Source organism: Ochotona princeps, chromosome 1 (genome assembly GCF_030435755.1).
Source record: "Ochotona princeps isolate mOchPri1 chromosome 1, mOchPri1.hap1, whole genome shotgun sequence".
Taxonomy (NCBI): Eukaryota; Metazoa; Chordata; class Mammalia; order Lagomorpha; family Ochotonidae; genus Ochotona; species Ochotona princeps.
Window position 1 is genome coordinate 16,170,994 of NC_080832.1, and position 22,516 is coordinate 16,193,509.

The 22,516-nt window shown below is 42.7% G+C and overlaps 1 protein-coding gene and 1 non-coding gene across 2 annotated transcripts in view; one reads left to right on the forward strand and one right to left on the reverse strand.

Moving 5' to 3' along the window:
* UST (uronyl 2-sulfotransferase) overlaps positions 1-22,516 on the reverse strand; it is a 297,060-nt gene that overhangs the window by 210,036 nt on the left and 64,508 nt on the right. The window lies entirely within an intron of this gene.
* Positions 9,887-10,022, forward strand: LOC118758431 (U11 spliceosomal RNA). The gene has a single exon (XR_004995722.1). It is a non-coding gene; the product is annotated as a U11 spliceosomal RNA (small nuclear RNA).

Sequence of the window (22,516 nt, forward strand, 5' to 3'; positions counted from 1 at the left end):
TTTCACAGCAAAGGCCAATATCTTTTCCGTTGGCCAGAAGACCCCCTTGCAAGGAATGAGTGATGTCGGTAGGACCTGGCTGTCTTTGCTGTCTGACATAAAGGCAAACTGAATCATTCAGAAGGGAATGTAACTTTTTGTATTCGAGCACCTATCTCACTCAACTTCTGTTCCATTTTTTTTTTCTTTTGTGATCAGCCAAAACATTTCCAAAACATTGGAGCCAAACAAGACACCTAATCGACATTGCTTCCCTAACACTGTAAGCTGGGAAAGGTTATTTGTTTATCTACAGGAGTCTTTGGGTGCCTAGCCCACACTCAAATTTAGGATTGCAAAATGTCATTTCTGGCAATAATTATATAGGTGTGTTCTTGATTAAATATCTCTTTCCTGTGTCTTATTTAGTTTCCACAACCACACAGGGTATGTCATCACTGTGACAGAGTGGTTTGTAAACGCGCTAAGTGCCAGTCACAAGGATGGCCACAGACCACTCCTGTTATAAGAAACCTCCGAAAATATACAGTTGAGAGCCATGCTGTAGTCGTTGTCTCCCAGGGTAGGAATTAAGGCTAAGTGCAAGCACATGCCCACTGAGGAACTAGCCAGACGTTTTTTAAACATATCAAATGGTGTGTCCAGAACTTTTAGTAAAATGAAGATGATTAGGGTTTAATATTCTCACTTTGCTTGGAAAATCACAGATGCAGGCATGGGTGGATGGGACAGTGTGCCCCGGGCTTCCTTGGGCTGCTCAGCACTTCATTCCCTTCCAGAAGGTTACACCCCATTCTCCTTAGCAAAGCAGGCCAGCCGCCCCTAACCGCGGTTATCACGGGCTGTGGATCATTCACAACATTTCATTGGAAACATGAGGAGCTAAAAACCACAGGTTCTGTAATAATCTCTCTCAAACAGTCCTGTCTGAAATCAAATTGTGGTTGGCTAAGACAGTCACACCCAACAGGGGTTTGTGTATGTGTGGCAGGGAGGACAGAAGAGGTGGACTGCGAAGGTCCTTGTTGCCTCCATAGCAAGTTAGTTGAGGTTTAACTTATTTCTTCCTGGAAAGCAATTAAAGTAAATCTTCACTAGTCCATCAGCAGTTTCTACACCCTAATGACAGGCTTGAAACATCCCGAGATTATTGTGAGAATGTCAAGCAATACTCTGCAAAGCCCCTTGGATCTGTTTATTTGGCTGGTGGTTAATCTACTGTTATGCCAGTTGTCTAAGGACAGTAAAATGTTGAGCGGTCATTCTCCTTTCCTGTAGGCTGTTATTTGTTCCTGGTTGACCAACCAAAATAATTCCAAAGCAATAGTTCAGCTGTATACAGAAGCACAATAGAGAGTGTGTATGTCTTTCCTAGAAATGTTAGCAGCAAGGTGCCGTCAGTTCAAACAAGTATCCTTGGGCAAATTACAAAGCACAGCCAGGGAGGAAATGAGAAACCCTTTAAAACTTTTAAATGTTAATTATCAAGTAGCAGTTAAATCAGTAGAACAGGAAACAGCAACAATCAAACAAACATAGCTAGTAACTTACTGGAACTTCTTTGCAACTCTAGGCATGGTTCTACTTCTCACAGATGGGAAGTGGTGCTGCTTAGAACTCTAGCATAAAAGAAATCAATAGCTGAGCCATCGTTGTGGCATGACACATACAGTCACCACCTGTGACACTGACATCCTGCGTGGGCACTAGTTTGAGTGCCAACTGCACCACTAGCTCCCTGCTAATGAAGCTGGGGAAGCAAGTTTTGGACCCCTGCTACCCATGTAGGTCTCCGTGAGACCTGGATGAAGTTCCTGGTTCCTGGCTTCATTTGGGGAGTGAATCAACAGATGAAAGGTCTCCCTTTCCCTCTTCCCCTCCAGTCTTTCTTTCCTCTTTCAATGTTAATCAGGAGAAAAGGAAAGTGTGCAAATAAATGGTTTTACAGATCAGAATTACTTGAAGATGACATAAGAGATTTTCTGCCAGCATTTTAAATCGTATTCAGTTAATTCATAACAAACAACCTTTTTCTGATTTCTTCTTTTAAATCTTTACAGTCATACGAGTAACAATTTTTGTTAATTATTAAAATGTATTTTAAAGCAGAACAACAGAAAGATCTTTAACCAGCAAGTTCACTCTCGAAATGCTACCACAGTCAAGCCTGAATCAGGACAAAGCCAAGAGCCAAGCATTCAATCCAGTTCTCCCACATGGGTGGCTGGGACCCAGGAACTTGAGCCACCGCTGCTGCCCCCAGGGTATGAGACGACAGGAAGCTGGATCAGAAGCAAAAGTGAGACTCAATCCCATGCACTTCGATATGGAATGCAGGTACCCCAAGTCATGCCTCAACCTGCTATGCCACAATATCTGTCTCCACCTTGATTTTAATTTAAACCTTACTAGACTTCTTTTCAAAATCCATCAAAATATCAAGGGGAGTAATTATAATTTCTATGATTTTGTACTTCATTACAAAATTTTCTTGATCATTGAAGAAATGGGAGCTAAGGCAGGGCAGTCAAGCAGGACAGCAGGCTTTCATTCACAAGCACTGATGACTGTCAGCTATTTAAAACAGTTAAAGTTCTAGTTATTATGTTATTATTACGATATTATTATGTGCAGCTAATTCCCGCAACCTGGTTCTTTACCATGACCCGAAAACACCAGATGCAACGAGGTATTTTAGGAGGTTTATTCCAGTGGGGCAGGAACAGGATGGGGTGGTGGGGAGGTAAGGAGGGAGCCCGAAGGAGAAAACAGAGAGAGAGCCACACCTGGGGGCCTTTTTGTTACTCAGGTGAGCCTCCAAGGTGTGGGGGCAGGGATTGGGAGGGATTGAGGGCAGGCCCCAGGGGATTTGTGCCCAAGACTGTCACAGGTGATTGCCTAAGAATGATTGGTAAGTGGGCAGAGTTGGGGATGGGGCTGGAAGATTGGGGGTGGGATTCTCAGGTGAAATACCGGGTTACATCTGATTGGTGGACAGCTAGACTGGCATGAATTTCGTGAGCTGTGAGGAAGAGCAAATGGTGCCAGGTCCAGGGTGGGATATTAGAATAAGTCCTTACATTGACCACAGGAATGGACGGACACACATGGAGCCATAGTAAAACAAGGCAATGAACAGAGCGCAAGGCTGGGGAGCTGAGCACTGCCAGTTGGTGGTGATCTTCACAGGTAAGGGATACAGAGCCAGTAAGGTCAGGTGGAAAATGCCAGACTAAAATATTTGTTTCCTTTTATTGTTAAACCTGAGGGCATAACTAAGTGCTAATCAATCCAGTTGTTCAATGGCTCTACTGATAAATCCCATGGCATATGGTACTCTCCATTTTCCACCTGATAATCCTTTCAGAGAAGGTTTGGGGTGAAGTGAGGCTGAGTGCCTGGGGAAAGCCTGGTTTTCATATTCTCAGCAGAGAACCCAGCATCACAGCCCCCAGATGTAAGCTCATCCTTCCTGGGCCATCGTCTTCAGGGTTTCCTGGTCTGTGTGGTCCTATGCCTTCCTGTTGTCCCTGTAGTGCTCCCAGCATCCCTGCAAGTCCCCCAGGAGCTGTCCCCTGCTGTTTCCTTCAAGCAATACCCTCTTCCGTTGCCATCTGAGGAAGGTGACTCTGCTTCGTGTGGTTTCTCACTGATTTTTTTTTTTCAATTTTACTTGAGAGGTAGAGACAGAGAGGATAGACAGAGCGAGCTTCCGTCTGCTGGCTCCCTGCCTAGTGCCTGACATGGCTGGAGCTAGGCCAAGACTGAAGGTAGGAAACAGGTCTCTCGTGTCAGAGGCAGAGGCCTACTGACTCCAGTCATCACCTCCTGCCTCCCAGAGTGCACAGTAGCGGGAAGTTGGAGTTAGTTCTTCGTTGTTGGACATGGGCCACTGACCCACTAGGTTTAATACCAATGGCCCTTACTATTTCTAAAGGAAACTACTGATTCCTTCTACTTAGCATTGTAACTCAATGCCCCAAATTGAGGTGTCTTTTTTGCTCTGTGGAGCATCTGTGTGCCCTTCAAGTGTCCTGCTTCCTCATTCACCTTGAGGTCACCTATGTATCTCCCAGACTCTCTCTTCTGCCATGTGAATTCCTTGCGGTCCCAAAGTCCATCGCTTTACAGGCACTTCGGGGTCCCCAAATTAGTGCCGAATCGCAGACACACTCTGGGAATAATGAGAAGATGTTCATCAAGTCCAAAATATCTCAGTTCTTTCAGCGCTCCAGGGAACTTAAAGACTCTGTAATGTCCTCTGTGTCATCCCTGTACCAAGAATCCAGTGCTCAGACAAGCAGGGCAACTCTGCCCAGGGTGACTCAGCTTGAGTGTGACAGCACCTGAATAGCAGCTGAAGTTCCAGATCAAGCATATTTACCATGAATTTCAATAAAGAAATTATGCGACAGTTTCAAATATTGCCAGCTGCCAAGTAGGTCCTATGGAACTCAGATTTGTTTGGGTTTTTTCGTGAGATGGAGTGAATACACACTAACATGAGCCAGACAGAAGGAGGGAAAAAAATGATGAAAGGCTGCCAAGACATTACAGTCTCAATAACAACTATAGCTAAGAAAAGTAACTCATGACTCAGAATAAATAATTTCCATACACGTTAAATTGGTGCTGGCTGCTGGCATGGGCCTATCAGCACAGAGCAACTGCACAGTGGAGAGTACTGCATACACCCTCCTTTTCCTCAAAGCATCTGAACTCTGATCATTTCAATGAGAAAGCAAATGAGACCGCCCGGAACTCTGCTTCCAATCCCCACATCCCAGTCCTGGATGTAAAGACTGCTCATGTCAGTAAAGCTGCTGGTCAGACAACACAAAGGGTGGTTTCTTTTAGTCTTTGATGAAAAGAACTGTGTGCCATCATGAAAGAAAAACACAGACCCATCTATCAACTAACCAAAGCTCTTAACATCCTTTTTTAAACACAGCCATAAAATTGAAATGGAAAAATATTTTCCAAAGAAAGCTGATGGCTCTGAACTTCCTACCCCAGACACTCCCGTATTTTGACAGAAATGTCAATTCTCAGGACTTAGAAATAAATCCACCTAGCGTTATCCTGAACAGCATTGAAGATCCTCCATAGAACACGCCAGCTGAACATTATTGTGGGGGTGTCCTTGAGACAGTAAACACAAAGTGCTCACTTTACAGCACCTGTTAAACCCGAGTGGGCAGTGGCCAGGGGCCCCTCGCCCCTGGATGAACAGAGCCCTCCGGCAGACACGAGACAGGAGACCAAGAGATGCAATTACGCATGAGGCAAGGTTTATTTCACACGGGCTCGTGGGCGCTCCTGTTCCTTCGAGCAGGGAGTCGCGCCGAGCTGCACAAGCTGGGTTTTTTTAATAGGATATGGGAAGCAGGAAGCAAGGTCTTCTGCCTGTAGGCATCCTATTGACCCTTTTGCTGCTGGAGCTAAATTTGGGCTCTACACACCGACACTTGGAAAAGGTGGCACTTCAAATGGGCCAAACTGGAAACCATAATGCTAAGGGAAATGAGCCAATCCCAAAAGGTTAAATACCACATGTTTGCCTTAATTTAAGATGATATGATGTTATGTATAACATGTTATGTTTTGAATGTTATATGTTGTGTATAAACTAAAATTGAAGTATAGGTGAGGGGGTCACAGAAGGTGGCTGGGAACTCGCATTTATCTTTAACATATTGGTTACTCATTACTATGTCAATTAATTCCATAATGATGTAAATTTTTGCTGATGGTATGTTGGAGCTTTCAATTGACTGGGATGATACTCTGCTGGCTCTGTCTTCAGACCAGAGAGGGTATACCTAAGAAGCCGTTGAACTTGACTGGACAGTAAGATGTTGGACTCTATGTTTGGTATACGCTTGCAATGGGGGAATCTCAACTGAACTTGAGCTGTGGTTATGCAACCAGGTGGAGGAATCCACCATGGTGGGAGGGTTTGGGGAGGGGTGGGGAGAACCCAAGTATCTATGAAACTGTGTCACATAATACAATGTAATTAATGAAGTTAAATAATAAATAATTAAAAAAAAAAAGAAAAGAAAAGGTGGCACTTGAGCCCTTTACAAGACTGATAACCCTGACAGGCAGAGACAACAGCTGACCAGACACCGGCATTCGATGCCAAGGCAGCACTAACCTAGCTGATGAGGTCAGTCTTCCCAAGAAGATTTCTAAGCCCTCACCTTACTCCCATTTGATCGTTTTCTATGTACTGAACAGAAGTCCTCCTTAATTCAACAAAAAGTCCTCAAATGGCATGCTTCGTCTTACTATGTGCATACTCTGAGTAGTGCACTTCAGTGAGTGAAAAGGTTGTTCAAATGAAATGTATCTCTGCAGGCATGGGAAATCCAGGACTGCAGGATCCAGGTTTTACTCACTGACGCATTCCTATACACAACAGAATGTGTGCCTGGCTCAAGTGTTCAATAAAACTGGGACTACATGAATCGGTGACTTCCCTGTTGGAAATAACGCTGTCTCAGCAAAGAGAACACTTTCTCAACATGGATTAGTGGACATTCAAAGGTTATCTACTGTTTTCTTATAAGAAGTGCTTAAAGTCTAATGTATTATTGTATGGACTTAAAGATGATTAAAGAAAATTGACATTAGATCATTTTTTCATTTTAGTTTAAATGCCTGCAAATCTAAAATGAAATTAATTTTACAACTTTAGATACTGTCCTCTTTCATGCTGTGCATATAAATTTGCCTCTTCTTCAGATTTATTTTAAAACTGTTAAACTATGTGAAACCATGGAGGCAAGTGTTGAAAACACATCACATACCTGAGACAAGCTCTAATGCATAGTTTCAATAACAGTGTCAACATATGGACAAAAAACACGATGAAGAAAAGTTCAACACAGCAACTGCTCTCAAAATCAGTCATCTCCCACAATTCTTAAACTGATGAGAAAAAATGCTGTGTTCCTCAGCCAACAAGAGGCATGAAGGCCTGCAAAAAAGGTGCTCAGATCATGACACATGTTTTCCTCTTGGGGAAGAAGTGGCTGATCTTAGAGGTGGGTTTTACACCAATAATATTGGGGTTTATGCAGGCTGCATTTAAATCATTCTCATTCCCTGAGCTGGAGATCCACACAGAGGACAGCTCTGTGAAGCTCATGGGAGAGCTGCTGGAAAAGTGACTGCATTTCCAGCAAGGCTGGGGCATCTGTAGCCTGCTTGTCCTCCACCTAAATGCTCCAGACCACAAGGTATCCTTTTCATCTTGAACGTATCGTTTTCCTCAATGGAACTTTACAGCTCTCCCCTTTAACAGCCGGAGTCAACTCCTCTGCTTTCTGTAGGTAGGTATCACAATTTAAAAAACAAATCTGTAATATTCTAAAATCAAGGCAAGTAACAACTTTTCATTCAATCCTCTGATACTGTTGAAATAGCAGAGAGGTTATCAATGATCCAGTATTTTCTTGGAGGAGGACAGAAGATCAGCAGTGGTTTTGTCAAACGGTGTTGCGTCAGGGAGCACCTGCACCTTCTTGTTAGAAACTTGAGATGAAAGCTTTTCCCCCACCCTTTTCTTCTACTTGTTCTGACAGTTATGACACAGAAAAAAGAGAAATGCAACAGTGCCTTGGCACTGCTTACTAGTTTTAAGAAGCAAGTTGAAAAAAAAAATCAAAGAACATTAAATGGCTCAGAAGTTCAGAATTTTTGTCTAAAGATCAAATACAACTCATCTGACAAAGTTCAAACACAAATTAACGACCTTTCTTAGTATCGGAAATCTAATAAGGAATGGTACAGTCACACTGATGGTACAGTCACACTGATGGTACAGTCACACTGATGGTACAGTCACACTGACGCTACTGGATTTGAAAGTGCTGGTTCACTTTCCAACACACATTACTTTGACTTTTCCTCCTGAAAAACATTCCCCAACCCAGTAAATTACAATAAGGGTTATTAACAACTCAGCAATCAACTATTCTCACATCTTTTTCCTTCTTTCCTTCCTCTCTTCTTCCCCTCTTTCTTTCTTCATTCTTTTATATTCTGCTTTCTTTTTGAAATAAAAATGTTCTTTTGTTTCAGCAACAGTGATGAAAGTAGATGATGGGATTCTTTTTCTTATAATGACAAATTCATTTGATGATGTTTACATAGTTGAGAGCAATGCACGCCCATGTGAACCACCAATTAGGGTTGGGAGGGTCAAGGAATGGGGGAAAGTGGATGAGACAATTGTTTCCAAATTTTCTTTTTTCTTACTGTATTGGAGAAAGCGGGGAGGAAGGGTAGAGGGCAGCTCCCAGCAGCCCCGCCACATCAGGAGCAGTGGCCCAGCAAGGAAGCCACTGCAGCTCCTCTTCCAGGTTCACCTCCCATCTGGGTCTTGCGTGTGCTGGTAGATGCTGTGGCCCAGACTGGCATGGCTCGCTTCACCTCGGCATCCACTAGGGATGCTGCAGCCGGACTCAGCCTGGCCTGTCCCATGTCCCCACTCCCAGCTCATGCTGGTGGGTGCTGCAGCCTTGCCCAGTCCAGCCAGGTCCAAGTCGTGACCCTAATGTGAACTTGCTGCTGTTGTGCCCCAACTTGGTCTGTCCTCTACCCCGTCCTGCTTCTCACATATGCCAGTGGGTGTTATGAACTGAGCCAACCTGGCCTGTCCCCACATAGGACCCACACACGCCAGTGGGTACTGTACCCTGGCTTGGTCTGGGCTGCTCCCAGCCTTGGTTCTTGTGCTGACCTGCAGGGACTGTGTCCTGACAGAGCAGTTCCCCAAGCTCCTCTATGAGGTCTCCTATCAGCGGCAGATCTCATGCACACCGGTGATTCTTTGGCCCAACCTGACTTGGCCTACTTCCTGCCCTGACAGAATAGTGGCCTTGCCCGACTGCTCCATACCCATTCCAGCTCTTACTGTCGGGTGCTACCAGATGGTGGGATCCTTTACTGTGGCAGATACGTGCAAACTTTGCCATTTGCAATATGCAACTCGGTAGCATATAGCGTATTCACACTGCTGGGTAATCATCACGCCATTCAACATCAGAACATTCATTATCCAAATGCAAACTGCCTACCCTTTCAACAGCAACTTGCCATTCCCCTCAGCCTCCAGCAACCACATTTCTATTTTGTCTCTATGAATTTGACTACTCTGGGAATTCATACAGGTGGAGTCACACACAATTTTAGGGTACTTAAGTATGTTCAAGGGGTATAGAATTTAAAAAAAAAACCTGAAGCTGTTTTTCATAAACATTTTCTAAAGACTGTTGTATTTCTTTGTCCTTTTGTGTCCAGTTTATTTCAGCCGGCACAGTATCTTCAAGGTAGGATTTTTGTTTTCAACATGCGTACTTGACAGATTCCAAGCAGAATTCACACTAAGTGTCTAATTCCAAAGTCTAAGAATCACTAGAGGAAAACTTCTTACAGTCTCTGCTTGCACTACCATTCTGCAGTGTTATAATGAAGGGCGATGGCCATATTTTCAGTGGATTGCAGCTCCCAAAATATTACAAATGGTTGTTTCATGAACTTGAAATAATGTGGAAAGATCTTAGAGTCAATGTTTCCATTCACCTTTATAAGAGTAGGTATGGACTGAATGTGTGCTGGGTATATCCTCCTCCATATCATTGCCCATTGAGCTACCTGCTTCTGGCCTGGGAAAGCAGTTGAGGGGCCAAAGCCTTGGGATCCTGCATCTGCGTGGGAGTCCCAGAAGAAGGTCAAGGCTCCTGGCTTCAGATTGGCTCAGCTCTAGCCTTTGTGGCCACTTGGACAGTGAATCAGCAGACAGAAGATCTTCCTCTCTGTCTCCCCTCCTCTTTGTATATCTGACTTTCCGATTAAATAATAATAATAATAATAGTAAAAGGGCTTCTGTTGTGAGCGGTACACGTAGAGTGAGTCTGTTTGCTCTTCATGTGGAATCGATATCAAGAGATTTCAGAAGCATCAATTTTTTAAAAAAAAAATAAAAGGCTAATAGAAATACTCTTTTTAAACATAAATATCAGGTAGTCAGATAAGACCTAGCCTACTTGCTACAAGTTTGGAAGAAAGTGATGGATGTGGTTTAGTTTCCAGCAAATTCTATAAAGTCCCTCTTCATGTCTGCCCTTCGAACAATTCAGAAGTCGATTTCCTAAAAGACTTATCTTAGGGAGGCACCAGATCCTCAAAGTACCTTAAGAATCATGGCTTTAAAGCTTATAATTTTCCACTCAAGCTTCCTGAGTGAAACCTCACAGACAATATGTTTCTGCATCCACAGATAGTTGTAAGCCAGTTCATTTCTATACAGTTTAAATCACAGTGGTTTTTCAATGTTTGGGGGATAGTGTGCAAGTCCTTAACCATGCTACTCATGTCAGAAAGTTCTTGCGTTTTAGATTACAAGAAACTACAAAGCTACATTTAAAAATCCTTCCAAAATATTCCCTAGTTCACACTAAAGCAGGTTAAAAAAAATACTGAGTGATGGGTGTGGTAAAATTGTTTTTCACAATTTTATTATGAGTAATTATTGGAAAGACTAATAGAAGAAAATAAGTGAAACAAAGAAAATAAGTGAAAGCTTTAAAAGAAATCTGTCTGAATGTATAAAAATAGCTCCAAATAATTTAAAACAAACTGGAAATACAGATAACTGGCAAGAATCTGAGAATCTGAGCGGCCCTTAGGGAGGGGCTGGTGCACGGGTCAGCCAGGAAATCACAGGCTGCAGAGGGCAGCTGAAGATGGTCAGACTGGAGTAGACTCTAGCTGAGCTGGAGAGGCAGACTGAACAGACGAAAGAATTTCACATAATGCAATGTTCTCCCCCATTTGTCCTCCAGCTTCTCTGAGATGCCAGAAGTAACTGCAGTTTGCAGATAGGGATCCTGGGCATGGACGTGATCATGAGTACACAGGTGCTTGGATGGCTGTGCAGGAAGGGCAGGACCATTGGCACAGGGGCCTGAGAGCACGCCGTGCAAGCCCTGAGCGCCCATACAAAGACTTTGGGATCTCCTTCTTCCAGTACTGTGAAACAAGTGCAATCTTACATTTAACAACTAAAATCCATCCATCCACTTTTCTATCCATTCGCTCCAGGGTTGGAGCACTTTGCCCTTAGGTATCTTCAATGAGATTAGGGGCAGTCCATTTCCTAAATGCATTTTCCACTTCTATTTCGAGGAATTAATGTCTTGGGGGTTTCTGGTAGGCACTGTGTTGAGGTTCATGGAAAACACAGGCTATGAAAACCTATGCATGGACTTCAAAATAGTTTTGCACCAAAATAAGCTTAACTTTTAGTTCTATTTTTTTATGAACTTGTTGAAGTGCCCTGAAATAGTCTGCAGTATTCCCGTTAATTTCCTTTCAAATAAACAGCATCTGCTTACTACTTTCTAATGAAGAGGCAAATCTGGTTTCAGTTGCCTCATTCAAATGGACTACCAATAAAAAGTTCACCACAATGTGTAATGAAACGTTGCAGTAATATAAAGTTGTTTCTACTGGGGGTCTGATTAATGATTTACTGAGCCTTGAAAAGTGTCTGAAACTTAGTGAGGACTCAATCATGCGTACTTCAGGTGACTAAATCTTAATGATGATAATAAATAGCAATAATCACCATAACAAACACTTTCACTCACTCATCGATCAGCAATTGCTCCAAGTACTTTATAGAAATAAGCTCATTTAGCCTGCTTCCCTACTTCCAGATTGGAACATGGAAACCAAGTAGGGTAAAGGAAATTTCCCATAGACGTGTATCCAGTAAGCAACAGAGCCAATAATTTTAAGTTAAGCAATCTGGCTCTTAAGTCTGTGTTACTAATATCACATTATCCTGCCATTTTAAGCAAATAAAACATATTTTTTGTGCTCCAAGGAACAATCAATAATTTATTTTCTAAAATGTTATATTTCTGAGGTAGTACTTCAAGCTTTATTTTCCAACAACACAATGACATTACTAACTTACACTATGTTCTTTCTGAGCTCTTCCTTCATGTAATTCTTGACCTTAAATTTGGTACTAAAACAAAAATCAGCCCAATTGTAAGGAAAAAACAATCACACAGACTAACATTATTTGCGAGCAGAACAAAAACAAGATCCAAGTTGAACAGTGCCAAGAAGTCATATACCTACAGGATTTACAAGTCAGGTGGTTCAGAACCATTGTTAAACACATGGCAATATTTGACAACTTACACAAAAAGCCTTTTTTTCCTCCAAAAATAACAAATGAAACTGGATTGCTATAGAAATTCTTTCCTACTCTCTTCAAAAGAGTTCTAAAACCACAAAAGAAAAACTAAAAATACATGTTTGACAGTAAAAATTCATCAACTATTTCAAAACCCAAGCATGGTCACCTAAGTATTAAGGTTCTTATTCATTTATTTTTATTTAAAAGGACAATCTGGGATGGTTTAAGAGATATAGGGGGTGGGTCCAGCACGACGGCTCAATGATTAAATCCTCACCTTGTAAGCGCTAGATCCCACATGGGTGTCGGTTCATGTCCCAGCTGCCTTATTTCCCTTCCTGCTCCCAATTTATGACCCAGGAAAGCAGTTAAGCATGACCCAAGGCCTTGGGACCTGGCACCTGGAAAAAGCTGGCTCCTGGCTTCAGATTGGCTCAGCACAAGCCATTGTGGCCATTTGGGGAGTGAACCAGCAGATGGAAGCTCTTTCTGTCTCTCCTTCTCTCTGGAAATCTCATCTGCCTTTCCAATAAAAATAAATAAACCTTTTCAAAAAGAGGGAGACTTATCTTTCCTGAGATAAGACTTAGGAAAGTGAAGTACTCCACAAAGCATTGGTTTGTCATGTCGAAGTATAGTCCTCCTCCTTAAGTGCCAAACCTCACATGCTAAGTTTAAAAAAAAATAAAAGCTTAGTATCTACCTCATTTCAATTATATTTGGGATAAGCTGGCACCCACTACTTAAAATAAGCAATTTAAGATCAGACTGTCCAACAATACAAGCAGAGTAATAGAATGGGCCAGCCTACCATTAGGAGACAAATTTGTCAGATCAACCTGCCAATTTCCATCCTCTCACTCCCAGTCTCCCATTGGCTAACGTTTGAGCTCAAAAAGGGTATGTGTCACTGTTCCTAACCTCTCTACCAAGCTGCAATTTATTCAAGTGCCCTGGCAAACTCCAATGATAAGATTCTGATGCCAGAAATACAATCTGTGCTCATCCAATTTGATCCAGACTTGGTTAAAAATCAATAATGAATGTACTATCTAGCAAAAGTCATGGCCTAGTAGCCCATGCGTCTTCAGTGTGTCAGTATACTCTATTAATGGTAACTGAATGCTTCAAAAGTATAGTACCCACTGCACACTTCTGGTGGAGTATGGCCTGGTATCATTGAACAAGAGGCCAAGGAATTATCTTCTACACTATCTGCAATCTCCCAGTCACTCCTGAGGCACAGATCTTGATCTCATTCATCTTGTCCTATGGATAAACAAGAGCCAGGTCTGTCCAACACGTTTCTGCAGTTTTGACCTCAACACCTAACTTGTCTACACCACAAACCTTCAACACAACATGAAGTTAGAGCCCCAGAAACAGAAAAACCTGGCGCTTAGGAAGCTGAATCCACTCAAAGGCTCCTAACAAGCCCCAGGGTCAAGGTGAATGGCAACGTTATCAGAGGAATAAGCACCTCTTCTGACTCCCCTGGAATCATTGTTCCTTCCCTCGCATCTCCCCCTTCTGCTTACTTGTCTTTCTGTGATCTGTGTAACATTCCGAAGCATCCTCACACACTCCCAAAGCATTCTGGCATCAGAAACCTCCCTTCCAGCATATTACAAATTCCTTTTTTGATCATATATAAGTGATAGGAAAATTGCTTGCAGACAAATAATGAAAGACTAGAAATCTACCCGGAGGCGAACAGACATCAAGCAAAAGGCCACATCCTCATTTGCCAGAATGTCTGTCAGGTGTTTCTCCTTTCATCCAATCCTCACAACAACTCTGTTAAACCCTCTCCCAGTGCAGGCTATCTAAGACAACCTTCTAAAGAGCAGGGATAACTGATACTGTAAACACAGGTGCTTACCCTTCTCACTAGGCTTACAAGGCTTAAGCAAAGATTTTCTCCCCCTTCCTTCCAAATGAAAGCACCCTACTACCGATCTTAATATCACATTTCTTTTTCTACGTTATCAGCTGAATAGGAAAAGCGAATGTGGGTAACCGGATAAGGCAGCTAATAAATTTAGGGTAAAAAAACTAATCATATTTATCACAAAAATGCACAAGTTCCTGTACCTTTTTTTAAAAAAGATTTATTTTTTTTTTTATTGGAAAGTCAGAGAGACAGAGAGGAAGGTCCTCCATCCAATGATTCACTTTCCCAGTGGCCGCAACAGCTGGAGCTGTGCCAAACCAAAGCCAGGAGCCAGGAGCCAGGAGCCAGGAGCTTCCTCTGGTCTCCCATGCTGGTGCAGGGTCCCAAGGCTTTGACCCATCCTCCAGTGCTTTCCCAGGCCACAGCAGGGAGCTGGATGGGAAGCAGGGCTGCCTGGATTAGAACCAGTGCCCAATGAATACTTTAGCCACTAGGCTACCATGTCAGGCCCAATTCCCCTGTATCTTCAAATACAGGAAGCTTGCTGCTATGTGTGGGCAATCAGATCAGTATTAATTTTAAGAAGACCTGAGGCTGGCTGCAGATACAAAGGGTATCCTTGGAGCAGAGGGCTTGCAGATTAATTATAGCTTCCTTCCCCCACCCACAGGGTAATCATTACACCGTCTGGGGTAAATTGATTTGTTTTTCCTGGTTCGCTTTATTTAGATAGATTTTTTTCTAAATCATCCTTGTCGATTTTGTCACCAGCAGCCTTTACATAATCTCAAAAGCATGCAGTGATGCAAGAAAAAAAAAGCACATCAACATCCCACGTGCTATTTTATATTTTGAAATGGAAGGAATGGGCTCTCCCAACCCCGTCTTCTGCAGCTGAAGGAAATTCTCTCTGCTCTTTGTGGTGGTGTAAGCCAATGTGGAGCGAGTCCCCACCCTTCTCGGGCCAGGCCACGGACAAATACAAACACACTGGGTCACTTTGCAGCAAGTCCATCAGCTTGCATCAGCTCCGTTAGCACTTCCTAATGGCCAGGCTATTTCAACTGTCAATTAATTTAAAAGCAATTAAAACACTATTTGCTCTTTACCAAGAAAGAAACCTCACAACTCACACGGCTTGCCTTTTCAAGTTCTCTAGCAAAGTTTTCATTTTCAGTGAAAAGGGAAACATTTAGGCTTATGAATTCATTTTTTTATCTTTAGATTTAAAAAATTTATATTTTAATTTTGAAACGGAAAATCCTCCCTACCCCCAGTGCCACAGAAATTAGGCTTATTTGCCATATTTAATAAGTGGTAAATAAGAATTTAACGTTCTACAAATAGACTGTGAAGTCAAAGCCTTGCCTAGAGACCACAGATCTTGGGGTGCTATATTCTCTTTCTTTCTATAGACCCCCTCTTGTTTTCTCCCTCTGCTGCATTTTTTTCCCTCCTGTGGAGTTTAGTGGGGTGAGGTACAACCAAAGAGGCAGTTCATGACCTGTGGCACCTGTGGACTGGTCATACACAGGGGTTAGAATAACTAAGAGACTATATTGAAGGTAAGGGTGGTTAGTTTCTTCTTGATCACACAGGATGTTGTAAATATGGAAAGAAGTGAAGGGGACAGCTCTGGGGCACAACAGATTAAGCAACAACCCCTGACAAGGATGTCCTACATGAGTTACACTTCCAATTCAATTTCCTGCTAACGTGCCTGGGAAAAACAGGAAGACGGAAGGAAGGAAAGACGGAAGGCAGGCAGATAGGCAACAGAACAAGCCCAGGACATTAGGTTGGAATTGGAATAATGCAGCCTCAGCACGGGATCTTTAGTAGGTATACAGACAGATGTAAAAATCAGGGGCAAGTGTTTGACCTACCAGCTATGACACCTTGCCATTTTGTGATATTAAGCAATGGTCAGCTTCACTCCTAAAATCAGCCTCCTGCTAAAGCAGACCCTGGGAGGCAGCAGACAATGGGGTTCTTTCCACATCCCATGTGGGAGATGTGAACTGATGACTGATTCCCCAGCTTCAGCTCTAGCCAAGGGTTGTTGTGGGCATTTAAGTAGTAAACCAGCAGATGGGAGCTTGTCTCTCCTCTCTCTCTCTGTCTCTCTCTCTCAACTTAAAAAGAAAATTGACAATGCAGCTGTGCATGTCTGTTCATTCACATATTTTCTATCTCAGTTCCCTGAGGAAAAGAAAAATCTCTTTCAGTAGCAAAGTATATGAACTTGCACATAAATCTTAGTCTTAAAGAATCACTCTCTACTAATACAAACCAAGTATCCTTATCATACCAAGGGAGGGAACATGCAAGGTGACGTCTTGTTACACCATAAAGTAAGAAAAACACTCAGAGAATTAGAGGACATGCCAAAAGGACACAGGAAATTCCCACTGGCCAAATCCTGGGCAGCGAAGCTGAGCATTACAGCACATAACGATAACAGAGGATTAGAATTCACTGAATCAGGCAATCTAAGTAAGTGAATGAATGAAAAACAGGAGAGAAGAAATTTCTGCTTTACAGTAGATTGCCAAGTGACAAGTCTATTTAGAATGAGAATATAAAAAGTCACCATTTGCCAACAATTTGGTAAAAACTGCATCTATGTAGCAATACAGGAATCTGTCAAGAATCATCAGAGGATAGGAAATGAGTGGATGAACATCTAAAGAACAGAAACTATACCAAGTTTCCAGTGCCTCCTTATAGATCATTCATTAACTACCATTTAGTCACCCTTCAGTTATTAAGCATAAAATCTTGACTATTTGATACGGAAAGAGATAGAGAGAGAGAGATACCCCAAAGAGGACTTGGCAAGGGCTAGGCCAGGCCTAAATCCCAGAACTGGAGCAAGCTAGGTTTCCCATTTGGGTGGCAGGGCTCCAGCTACTGGAGCCATCACCTGCTACCTCCCAGGGTGTGCAGGGAAGGGAACCCAGGCACTGGGAAGTGGGAGTGGGCATCTCAACCACTAGGCTAACTACTTGCTCCCCAAAATAATCCTCTTTAATATCCACAACATACTGACTTTTTAAAACAATATGCCAAAGACACAACTCCAACGTTTAACTTCTTTAAGAACATAAAAGACATTATCACACATGGACACTCTTCCTTCAGCAAACCTGCAAAACCTCTATAATCTGCCAATAGGTGAGAAAAAGTAATGTGAGCGATTCTAATATATTTCTTTTTTTTAAAGATTTATTTATTTTTATTGGAAAGGTGGATATACAAAGAGAAGGAGAGACAGAGAGGAAGATCTTCCATCTGATGATTCACTCCCCAAGTGAACACAATGGCCAGTGCTGTGCCGATTTGAAGCCAGGAACTCAGAGTTCTTTCGGGTCTCCCACGTGGGTGCAGGGTCCCAAGGCTTTGGGTTGTCCTCGACTGCTTTCCCAGGCCACAAGCAGGGAGCTGGATGGGAAGTGGGGCTGCCGGGATTAGAACCAGTGACCATACGGGATCCCAGAGTGTGCAAGGCGAGGACTTTAACCACTATGCTATCACACTGGGCCCGGTTGCAATATATTTCTAAGTCAATAGATCTATCCAGTCCAATTTGAGTCCCAGTTTGATTACTTTTACAAATGTGAGCAAGTATGAAGAAACTGGGCTTAGTTTTTTGACTCCAGCATAAAGACACAATGAATATTATGTCAAGTTCTGTAGGTTCTACTGGGTAGTGAGAGAGCTCTTCACACTGAACCCATACTTGCTTTGCACTTCACAGTTAGTGAACTCAGTGCTAGAATTCAGAATAGTTTTCAGACTGAGAAGCAATTTACATGGAAATTTCTGACTTGCTTTTGCAAATCCCCTTGCCTTTGTGGTAAGTTCCTCCCTGAACCCAGCTGAGATCTGCTTTAAATGCAGTTTCCCTAAAAGGGTGACAATTCAGTAAGGATTAAACCTTCATGTCTTGAGTGTGAACCCATTTCCTCCCCCAAACAGGAGTCTAACTTAAACAGCCATTTCAGGAAAAGTGGTTTATCAAAATTAACTAATCCTATCATTTCATTTCAGAAATTTTTGAAGTATACACACATGACACAAGAATCCAGATTTTGATTATTCACAAAATAGGAAACCAGAGGCCAGATATGAAATACTACGTGGATGTAAACATATCAGCCATCAGGCTGTGAGAGGTACGAAAATGGAATAAATCTCCTTCTTTCCTCCTCAATTCTCTCTCCTTTGAGATAACACACTAAGAGTGACATCCAGGCACAAATATACAAGGCTGAAAGTTCACAAATATATCATCCGAGAAGACTCAAGTGATGCCAATTTAGCACCTCCATCAGACCCCAATGAGCAGCACAATCCTGCCCTCAGATAACACAAAATTGCTTAAAGGAGTTCACATTTTTTTCTTAGTATTTGGCAAATACTCTTTGAACTTGGCTGCCAGCCTAAAACTTCCTTACAATCATGAAATTTGCCCTAGGGTTAAAAGCCAGCCACCCACGTTTGAAATATTTATGTCTAAACCTGCAATTTGTTGGCCACCCACACTAGCTCATTAAACCCCTGGAACCAAATTTGCTTTGCCAGCTTAATTATCAAAGCCAACAAATCCATTTCCCATCAAATGAACTGAGAACAGAGTTCTCTCTCAATGGATAAATGAAGACCTATACTTTTTCCCATTCTGAGTTATTTAATACACCTGTTGGCTTCCAGAGAAAAGTGAGGTTAGTACAAGTCACTGTGCACACTGAGGGTCTCACCCAGCTCAGAGACAGAGGTCTTCCTCATCTCAAATCGCACTTCTTAAAATAAAATAAATCATTTATTTCAGGGTCTTGAGTCATATCTTCTTGTTTCAAGATCTATGACATTTGACCTTAATTTTCTATTTTAAACTTTATGCTGGGTCTTTTGCACTTCTGTGGCTATGGGAAACAGATTTCTGACTGGCTCAATACACATACAAGTCTTCTGCTGAGAGTCTTATTTGTTTTCAGGAAAAGATACTTAGCACACAGGGGGAGACTTCACCCTTTTAACAGGTAGTTGGCAAATTTTCTATAAAGGATCCTCTACATATTATAATACATAATATTGTGTAAAGACCTCGTTAAACATATTAGGTTCCGCCGGCCACACAGTCTTTGACCCAGCTAGTTCGCCACTGAGAGGAACAGTAGCCATGGACTATATATAAACAAATGAGCCTAGCTGTGTCCCAATAAAGTTTTATTTACAAAAAGAGGAAGAAGACCAGATTTAACTTGCATGTGGTAGTTTATTAACTCTAGCTTTTCTCCTGGCTTTTCTTTTCAGTGACAATATTGTATTGAGAGGGAAAAAAAAAAGTAGAAACACAAGACAGGGTTTCTGAAAGAGGAGCCCTTATGCACCTGTATCTTAACTTCCTAGCACGCTATTCACATTTCTGGACCCCAATCCAAATTACAGAATCAGTACCACTTGGTCCCTTCAAAGCACAACGCCCCAAGTGACCTCTAAGGACCTCCAACTGGCTCCCACCTCTTCAACGAACCTATGAACAGAACCACCCTGAGAACAAGAAAACCTTGGGGACAAATCACACCCAAAGCAAACCACATAGTAGCAAGTTACTTCATCAGTAATAAGAGCATGTTTTACAGATTTGAATATGTGTTACGTGAATGCTTTTCTAACATTATCATAATAACAGATAGTCACAAAGCTATTTCATTTCCAGGTGCTGCATTTCTCACCCAGCTCACTGCAACCAAGCTTGGAAAGCAGTGGAAGATGGCCCATGTGCCCCTGCTACCCAGATGAGAGACACGGATGGTGGCCCACATTCCTGATTCCAGCTTGGATCAGCCTTGGCCAATGCAGCCATTTGGAGGAGTGAACCAACACATGGAAGATCTCTCTCTGTCTCTTCCTTTCTCTAGGTCTGCCTTTCAAATAAATCTTTGAAGTAAAAGCTGTCTAAAGGGTAAAGGGAATTGGCAATGACCTAAAAGGCACCATCCTGATGTTGAATGTCTTGGATGGACTAGTTGTGATATAATTGCAGTGCTTGAAACTCCAAGCTAGGGCCTAGTATGGTTGCCTAGTGGCTAAAGTCCTCGCCTTGCACACACCGGGATCCCATATGGGCGCTGGTTCTAATCCTGGCACCTCTAATTCCCATCCAGCTCCCTGCCTGTGGCCCAGGAAAACAGTCAAGGATGGCCCAAAGCATTGGGATCCTGTACCCACGTGGGAGACCTGGAAGAGGCTCCGGGCTTCTGGCTTCAGATCAGCTCAGCTCTAGCCATTGTGGTCACTTGGGGAGTGAACCAATGGATGGAAAATCTTCCTCTCTGTCTCTCTTCCTCTCTGTGTATCTGACTTTGCAATAAAAATAAATAAATCTAAAAAATAAAAATAAAAGAAGAAGAAACTGCAAGCTTTGTCATGTCCACATGAATTTGAACGCTTGAGTTAAAACTCTCAGTAGATGGCAAGAAAAGTAGACCGGCAACTTATAACACATCATGATCCACACATGCAGTCACCATGTGGGGAAGAATGGCTGTTGGCTAATTCTCCACAATGCTTTCGTGGAAATGTGCGGAGTCACTCAGTCAGACAGGTGCTTTGTGCTGCGAGGGGGACACTTGTACCCTCTGAGGAGTGTTTTCCCAGTCTAGCGAAGAGGAAAAACTAAGTTCCAGTTGAATGTGTGCTCTTGAAAGAAGAGCTAGGGTAGAAAGGAATTGTTCTTTGGAACTCTCCGCCCCCCGCCCCAGTGAGGGCATTTCTATAAAGCCTGATGCTAATGGGAAGTGCTAGAATTCTATGCAGCTTACTTGTACATGTTTCATGGCTCATTTCAATTACAATGAAAGAGTTTTCTAGAAGACAAAAACCAAACAGAACAGAGAGTGATATTATTAAGTACATAAATGTGGACGTGTGGATGATGGACAGTAAAGTACTAAGAGCCCTAGGTGGACATCCAGCTGTTTTTACACAAGAAAATCAAAGTTGAGAATGGATACTATTATATGGGAGAAACCAGGATTAGGATATGGTACATTTATTTCCTTTTTAGCTAAGAATTACTGTCATCCATGGATTGACAAATAGCCTTTAGGCTGAGAGTGGACTTTTTTTCACTTAAGGTTTGGGTAATTAGAGTTCTCCCACATCGCCATCTCAACAGATACAGAATTTTGTAGGTTACCTTACCTTGAATTTTAGGCTCTAAAGACCTTAAATTTAGTGCTGTCAGAGTTAACCAGGTTGCTTAGTCCTCAGGTTATGTTAATAGGTTGGGGCCCTGAAGAGGTGGGACCCCATAGGAGGTGTTTAGAGGTCATGTGAGGCACTACCTTTCGAAGGGACTAAGGTAGTTATGGACCCCCGAGTAAGTTTTTGTAAGAGAATTGCTATACAAGAGCAGGCCTAGCCCCTCCCCTGCTCTGACATCCTGTCTCACCTGGGATCGCTCCTTCCCATGGGGTGCCAACCACCATGGTGATGCAGTCATCATACCTCTGGCAGAGTTGGCACTATGCTGGGTGAATTTGCAGGGTACCAAACTGCAAGCCAAAGCAATTTTTCTCCTTGTAAGTTCTCCAGCCTCAGGTATTTCATTACAGTAATGGAAAACTGATGAACACACTTGGCTTGGGTTATTTTTTGCACAAGCAGTGAGTTTCCAGCTCAGAAGCAGAACCGACAAAGGCTGACCTTGACCCCCTCCAAGAGGTGAAGCCCCCACCATGCCTGAAAAGGCATGTGCAAGAGAACACATAGACGCTCGGATCCTGCTGTGCTCTGCACCCTGCAAAACCAGAGACCATTCTAGAACTCTGTCATCAACAATCACCTTGCTTCTCTGTGGTCTCCAAACTACTGCAGCACACCGCGGGGCCTTGGTGCAGCAGGAACTGACCGGATGACCTGTGGCACTAAGAACTCATGGAGCCATAACCTGGTATCACATGTGGGGTTGGGACACCAATTATCATAAATTTGTAAGAACTTCTTGCTCAACATGATTTCTTTTTTGCTTTCCAAGTGCTGTTAAACGCTCAGAGTTTTTCTTTATCCTTCCACACAGCTGCAGCCTTGGCCTGTTCACATGCCCCTACAAGAAGGCAAAGCTTGAGTGTTTCCTTTTAAATCAAACACCTACTATAGGTACTTTGGCAGCTCTTCTAAGTCTCTAAAAGCAGAAATGGGCAGAGAGAGGACCACCCATGCACAGTTGGGTTATTTTGCATCATAATCCTTAAGGCTGACCATAAAAGGCAGCCCTGCCCCACACACTCCTAGTACAGGTGGCTCCCCTTGGCCTCAGTGGCCACGACTTGGGTATAAATGCAAGCCTTGTCATTGGTATAAATGGCCGGAGTCCTGTCCTTATT